The sequence below is a fragment of the Rhea americana genome, unplaced genomic scaffold (assembly GCF_003343005.1).
Source record: "Rhea americana isolate MKP2758 unplaced genomic scaffold, rheAme1 scaffold_18, whole genome shotgun sequence".
Lineage (NCBI taxonomy): Eukaryota > Metazoa > Chordata > Aves > Rheiformes > Rheidae > Rhea > Rhea americana.
In genome coordinates this window covers 7,902,075-7,907,548 of record NW_028185927.1, presented here as the reverse complement: position 1 = coordinate 7,907,548, position 5,474 = coordinate 7,902,075, and positions in this window count along the sequence as shown.

Genomic DNA, 5,474 nt, shown 5'->3' with positions numbered 1-5,474 from the left:
CCCGGGCCGCCCCACCACGGAGGTGGCGCGGGCACGTTTGGGCGGCCCTCTGCCGCAGTTACCCGCCGCTCCTGCAGCCGGTGCCAGCCCTGACCTTCTCCAGCTGCAGGGTGAACCAGCCCGGGGGGCTGGAAGAGAACAAAAAGCAAGAAGAACCTTGGTCCGTGTCAGCCAGATCAGTTCCCTGGCCCGGCTCGCTGTGCGGTCACAGAACGGCCCGTCCGAGGGGCGGAGGAGGCGGGCGAGGCTGGGCCCGCCGCTGCCCCGCCGCGCGTGCCCCGAGCGCGGAGCGGTCCAGCAGCGCGGTTCTGGTACCGCGGGAACCACGGCCGTGGCTTYCCCTAAATGAGGAGCAAATCCTTGTTTCAGTATTCGTGTCGGTGACTGCTCTGTGTCCTGGCCTGGCCTTCAGAAGTCAGCAGAAATGTGGCGGTGTACATGAAGTCTTTTCTGCAGCTAGGCAGTAACGGGCCTCTGCCTCCCAGTGCCTGGCTCAGTCTCTAATCTTGAAGCACTCCTTGATTTATTGGGGGTATATTATCAGTCACCACAGGTTGGTTTATGAAGTTCTTATTTATGGAAATATCAGCGACTAGCTTATCTGACCTCTGGCCTGCTCTCGAATGAAAGTAACGTCTCCACTACTGAAGGCCTGATGTTTCTTATTGATTTTCTGAAGATTTGTGCTTTGGTACGTCCCATTGTTGGAGTCCCAGACCATGTCTCTRCAGACCATTAGCTGCTAATAGAAGCTGTGTGTTCCCAGCTCTTGCCATATGCTTACTCTTTCATTGCTTCATTATTTTTGTTTTGATTTTARTTATAAGATGTAGGCAACTAGTAAATGAGACACCAGCACTCCTCTATTTCACTGCTCACACTTCTACTAATTGTGTATTTCAAAACCTAGTTTTGTTATTTCCTAAGGTAAACCTCTTTATATTACTCCCTTGTCCTTAAGATTTTACCTTTCATGCTTACTATTGCAGCATATTCCCCTAATCCCTCCCACTTTACACATCACCAGCAGTCATCAGAGTAAAGCCAAGCATGACCCCACAATCCAGTTTTACTTAGCATTCCCTTTTGCTTCTTGTGTTTCAGTTTTTTTTTATCCATGTGGCAGCATTCATATTCAAGCCAATATAGGTTAATTTTTCAAGTAACATTTTATGAGGCAGTGTATCAAATGCTTTGCTGAAGTCCAGATATATTATGTTCACRGTATTCTCTTCATCCACTAATTTTGTAAATTCAATCAGAGAAAGTAATCAGGTTTGTCTGACATGATTTGTTCTTTATAAATCTGCAGTGCTGCTTATTGCTCACAAGTCTCTTATCCTTTGCATTCTTCCATTTTTCCCACCTCTATTTATTCCATTATGTCACCAGGAACAGAAGTTACTCAGAAAGGGTGATAATTGCCAAGATCGCTACTTCCTCCCTGCTCCCCCCACTCAAAGACTGGTACTGTACTGCTTTTCCTTAGTCCTCTGGCACCCTCCCTAGTTTGCCAAGGTATTTCAAAAATAGCCATAGGAAAGTCCTGGAATTTGTAGTTGATTCCTGTACCCCTATAGGACAACCACCATTTAGCTTCACTGAGTCCTCTACATGCAATTTCTCTAAGGAGCCCAATGTTTTGTTTTGAGCTGTCATTTTAACGTTTTCATTACTTTTTAGTTCTCTGAGAAACTTATTTGGAGAAGTAATATTTAAAGAAGAAAATCAGTCATTAGATGGATCATTTTTTATCACATAGCCAATTGCTGACTTCAGTTAAGTTACTTTGACTGCATTGATGGATCTTAAATTTCCTTCCTTTTGTTTTTTTTAACCCCTTTTATGGCAGTAGCTCACTGCTTGATTGCAGTAGTTTGTTTTCCCTGTCAGTCTCCTATTTCCAAAACAAGGTTTCTTTACTCTCAGATCTGAGARCCAATGCCTTCAAAAATCTAATCTTGTTTTACTGCTGCAATCCTTTTTTATGCTTCAGGATATAAAACAGCTACCAAATGTCTGATGTAGAGAAAAACTTCCCTGATGGGAAGGTTATTCTGTAAACATCTACTTCAGAGCTTCTTATACCTTCATGTCAAGTRCTTCATACCGGCTATAGTTCTAGGTAGGATAGCAAATTTGATAAACAATTGTGTAAAAGAATTCCTGTGTTCATATGTCCTGGGGAAACAGCAACAGATACCCACTTTAATTTCTCCTGTTTTTCGTTCGCGTTTTTCCAAATAATTCACTGCTATTATGTTGGTCAAACTGTTTTGCAACTGGTATAAATTTTACTTCATCTCACCAATTTTTGCCATGTTCGCTATTTCAGACCAAATTTCAACAGCTGTCAGCAGCATTTTGCCTGAGCAAAGACAGCAGATTGGGACAGCAGGTTGATTTTGGGCGGAGGAATGGTAGCAGCAGAAGCTGCTTTGGCAGTTTGGAAGAGACACAAGAACTAAAAGGGTGCAGAAACAGAGCATTTATGTGTAGAGGGAAAAATCAAAAAATTGGGAGTAGGCATTGGAGAAATAAAATAGAGGCAGTAGCAGGTCATCTGTTTTTTGAGCAGCAGGTGATGTTTCTGTCCTGTCTTGCAAGGTCACTTCTGAAGTGTGACTGTGAGTATAAGTTTTCAATCCTCGTCTATGTTCAACTGCATTTAATCTCTCCGTGTAGCTCAGTTTCCCTGCRTGGACAACCGCAGCTGACCCATCTTTGCAGCACTGATTTTGCTTGCGAAGTGCTCTGGGGGTACGAAACACTCGGCACTCCTATCCCGGCTCGATTGCTGCCCTTTACTGGCCTCCGTGCACACCGCTTTTTTCCTGCCAGAGGCAGCACTACTGAGGTTGCCAGCACCTACCCCCGTTAGCTGAACTGCTGCGGGGAGAGGGGCGGCTACTCGCTAGGGACGTTTCCAGGGCGATCAGGGGAGGAAGCTCCGCTGGAGCCTGCCAGCCAAGTCACCACGGTCTCYCTGCCCAGCTCACTCTCCGGCGAGCGCAGAGAAAGGTACAGCTCGATAGGACAGGAAAAGTGAAGGGGTTGATGCCCGACCCAAGCAAATGCTCTGCATGGTCCCACGATGCTTCTCAGTAAAACCTTCTAGGGGTTAAAAGGAAAAAGAGAGAGACAGAAAGGGGACAAGAGACAAAGGGAGGAATAAAGTCAAAAAATGTGCCGTGAAGCTTCTTGCAGCAAAATACGGAGAAAGTCATTTCCAACTTCTTTCATCTCGGAGATGAAGCCACTAAATAAAAGGGCAGCGCAGAACACAAGGGCTTTTAATCTGTCTCATCTCCTTCATAATAACTGCAAATTTTCCCTGGGCTCCTGGGAGCGAGCCTCTTTCCTCTGTCTCTGCCTTATCTCCCCCCTCCATATTTCGCAGCCGGCTCGGCTCCCCTCACTCCGCTGCCCCCGGCCTGGGCTCCGCGAGGCCTGTGGGAGCCGCCAGCTCCCAGGGCCTCATTGTTCCCGGCTTGGGAGGAAGCTCAGAGAGGGAATTGAAGGCAAGTCAAAGGGAAACGGCATCATCGCTGCTTCATTAATGGGAACCTTTCAGCGGAAAACATATCAGAGCGAGGTCTTTTCAGAGGCAGTAATTAGCAATTTGGAGCCTTCCCCCCTCAGGAGATGCAGCTGTGATCTAACAAGTGGGAGCAGTGCTCGCCTCCTTTTACGCTTCATATTTATTGTTTTTCATTTTCTCCATCTTCCTCCCATTGTCCAGCCTCCTCCTCGCTGCCAGATAAGGGCCCTTTATTAATCGCTCCCTTTTAATTCTTCATTAATGATAATAACTTTCTCTGGTGTGCAGAGAGGAGTTAATCTTTCCTGGGTATTGAGAAAGGACAGGGCTGAAAGGGAGGGAGCGGAGGAGTGCATGGTGGACAAGGCTACACAGCCGCGCTTCCCTTCACCCCACCACCCGGCAGGAGTTTTTGAAGACAGGTTGTSGAGTTAGGAGCTGCCTGTTGGAAGGTCTTTGGCTGCCAGTTTGGCCTCAGTGTGGGGATTTGATAGGCTGTACCCTGGCTCAGAGGTCAGGCTCTTAACGGGAGCAGGAATATTGGGCCAAAGGGAGGGACTTTCTCAGAAGGTCTGCTGAAAAAACTACTTGAGTGCAACTAACTGGCTCTGTCAGCTCTCTCTTGAAAGGGTGCTCCCTCAGACACCTTCAAGGCCCAGTTTTCCAACTGTCCTCATTGTCAAAGAGCACCTGCAAGTGGGAAGAAAGGATGTTTGGGATGTTCTAGCATAAGTCCCTCCTTTGTGCTTTCCTCAGYGGCTGGCACAATCTGTGCCTTGGACTGCTCCCATCTGGACCTGCCCATCCACCAACAGGGACAGCTGTATGAGGGGGCTGCTGCCAGGCTGGCTTAGCCCAGCAACAGAGGCTGAATGAGGATGGCAGGGAGGAGACGAGGCTGTCGCCCAGGCTGTGGCCATGGGCACGGCGCTATAATCGCTGAATACGCACCCCAAGGACATGGCTAGGGAGGACAGTGCTGCAACATCCAACATGCTTCTACAGCTTATTCTCTTCCCAGAATTTATACCACTGCCTTCATGGAGACCTCTGCTAGTAGAGACCACACAACTGGTTTTGCCTTCTAGTGGCAGACCTCAATCCCTCCTGAGTAGCTGAGCATGCCACTGCATCCATTAATACTGCCAAAAAGGAAGAAAAATGGGCAGAATGCTACTGTCACCACAACCGGTGGCTCCACAACCTCACTGAGGAATGGCAGGTTGGGGACATTGGGAGATACTGAGGAAAGGGAACAAACAGTATGAGGAGAACCTGGGAACTTCAGTGCAGGAGCTCAAGCTCATCAGTCAACTGTAGAGACAGCTCTGTGGCCTTCCCTCACGTGCTGGTCCCATCCCAGTTTCACATCCCTTAGTCACCCAGCTGGGTGTTGCCAGAGAAGCCAGCCACAGTTCAGCTTCATGGACTCCCATAGCCCCGAGAGCAAGAGTCCCCATGTATGCACCTGTGATAGAGGGTTACCATGCCATCAGTACCATTGCGTGCTGGTCTGAGGCAATTGTATGGTGGGGCGGGGGGAGAAGCTAGACTTCTGAGGAAATCAGGGCAGGAGGAGGGAGACAGAAAACAACTGAAATTCTTATGTTGTGTTTTCACTTACTTCTTCTTTGATGTCATTCACATGGCAGGTACGCCATCTGCAGTCTTTCTTCACACCCAGGTAATAAATAGGTTTTTTTCTCTACAGAATCAATGCTCTTTCTCAGGCCAACATCAGGACTCTTGCCAATAGCTGTTGGGCAAAGAGAGTCATTTTATTTCTGATTACTGTTCTACGAGCATCAGTAAGGGCTATGTGACTCCTAGCAGTCATCTGATCAATGACAATGTATAGGGTACRTGGTGGGGACCTGTGGTGGTACTATTCCTACTGATATGGCCAAGTATCACTTTATTCTGGGAAGWGTCC